The sequence below is a fragment of the Colobus angolensis genome, unplaced genomic scaffold, assembly GCF_000951035.1.
Source record: "Colobus angolensis palliatus isolate OR3802 unplaced genomic scaffold, Cang.pa_1.0 Scaffold83, whole genome shotgun sequence".
NCBI lineage: Eukaryota > Metazoa > Chordata > Mammalia > Primates > Cercopithecidae > Colobus > Colobus angolensis.
The window spans coordinates 909,114-911,613 of NW_012122154.1; positions in this window are offsets into that span (position 1 = coordinate 909,114).

Consider the following 2,500-nt stretch of genomic DNA (forward strand, 5'->3'; position numbering starts at 1 on the left):
CAAGCAATACTCCCGCCTTAGCCTCCTGAGTAGCTGAGATTATAGGCATGCACCACCATGGCCCGCTAATATTTGTTTTTTGTTTTGTTTTGTTTTGGAGATGGCCCCAGGCCAATAATATTCGTATTTTTATTAGAGGAGGGATTTCGCCATGTTGGCCAGGGTGGCCTTGAATGCCTGACTGCCGGTCAATAATCTGTTTTCTTAAAAAGATTCATGGTGAAGATATGGAGAAATTGGAACCCTCATTCACTACTGGTGAAGATGTAAAATGGGGTGACTACTTTGGAAAATAGTCTGGCAATTTCTTGAAAGGCTTATCATAGAGTTACCATATAATCCAACGATTCCACTCCTAGGTATACATCCAAGAGAAAAAAAAACTAAATGTCCATAGAAAACGTGTACACAAATGTTCATAACAGCATTATACACAATAGCCCAAAATTGGAAACAACCCAGATGTTCAACAATGGATGAATGGATAAATAAAACGTAGTCTATCCATACAATGAAATGTTATTCAGCAATGAAAAGGGATGAAGTAATGATACATGTTACAACACACATAAACCTTGAAAACATACTAAGTGAAAGAAGTCAGTCAAAAAAGACCACATGTATGATAGCATTTATGTGATATGTCTAGAGTAGATAAATCTATAGAGGCAAAAAGTGGATTATTAATGCCTAGGGCTGGGGTGATGGAGAGAATGGAACATGATGGCTAAAGGTTTCTTGGCCAGACACAGTGGCTCACACCTATAATCTCAGCATTTTGGGAGGCTGAGGCAGGAGGATGTCTCAAGCCCAGGAGTTCAAGACTAGCCTGGGCAACATAGTGACACCCAGTCTCAACATAAAAGAATAAATATTATTTTAAAGAAAAAATAATAAAGTCAAAAAAGTGAAAAAATAATAAAAGGGCACGGGGTTTCTTTTCAGGGTGATTTTTTTTAAAGTTCTGAATTTTTTTTTTTTTTTTTTTTTGAGACAGGGTCTCACTCTGTCACCCAGGCTGGCGTGCAGTGGCATCATCACAGCTCATACAGCCTTGACTTCCAGGGTTCAAGCGAGTCTCCTACCTCAGCCTCCCAAGTAGCTGGGACTACAGGTACTGGGACTCCTGAGTAGCTGGGACTATAGTTTATGCACAGAATTTGAGCCTCCCTCTCTGTGGCTCTTATTTTGATAGGATTTCCTCCCATTATTGCCACCTGCTGGGGTTGCCCTGAACAATTCAAGCTAGTAAGACTGCTGGGTTTGGATTTTTGCTGTTTTAAGAGATAAGATCTCCCGCACAGTGGTTCACGCCTGTAATCCCAGCACTTTGGGGGGCTGAAATGGGTGGATCACCTGAGGTCAGGAGTTCAAGACAAGCCTGGGCAACATGGTGAAACCCCGTCTCTACTAAAAACACAAAAAATTAACCGGGCATGGTGGCAGGTGCTTGTAGTCCCAGCTACTCGGGAGACTGAGGCAGGAGAATCACTTGAACCCGGGAGGCAGAGGTTGCTGGGAGGCAGAGGTTGCTGTGAGCTGAGATCACGCCACTGTACTCCAGCCTGAGCAACAGAGTGAAACTCTGTCTCAAAAAAAAAAAAAGAGAGAGATGAGGTCTTACTGTGTTGCCTAAGTTGGAATACAGTGGGTATTCACAGGCACAATCTTAGTGCTCTACAGCCTTGAACTCCTGGGCTCAGGGTTTCCTCCCGCCTCAGCCTTCTGAGTAGGTGGGACTACAGGCACACACCACTACCTCCAGCTTTGTTTTAACCACTCGCTTTGCAGACTTTGGACTTCCCTTAGACTAAAAGCTGTAAAACACGGGAAACCCATTCAGTCCTCTTCTCTTCCAGGTATCCACCTCTGTGCAGTATATTCCTCCTGTTGTTTGCTTGCTAATGCCTTCAGGTAGTTTTTGTTTGTTTGTTCTTTAATATTTTGCTCTGAGTATATCATTCCTGTTTACAGAAGACTTGATGTGATGGTAATTACTCAGCCATGATTGGAAATGGAACTTCCTCCTGTGTTTTTTGACATATTCCCATCATTTTGCTAGGGTGTTGGGGGTGGCAGGGGATGGGAGGGACTTCCTTAATTTCTATCACAACAGGATATTTCAAGCTTACCTTATAATTTCCCTGTTCCAGCCCTAAAGTCATCCATTTCTCCAAGAAGCTATTTCTTTGTTGTGAGGAATAATATTTAGAAACCAAGATCTTGGTGCCAAGCCTGCTCATTGTTACATTGTGTTAGTGCTTCTGAGCCTTTAAGGCACAGAGGCTGAACCTCTAGCTCTATCTCTATAGATGTATATGAAATTATGGGTTTATACTGATGCCTCTAACTCCAGTTCCACCCATCTAAGACTCCTTTGTATTCCCTAATTTGTATCTAAATCTACTTTTTTCCTACAGTGAGAACTCTAGCTTCCACCTTCTTTTATATATCATTTGCTGAATTCTATAATATGCTCAATATAATTTCATAATTGCTA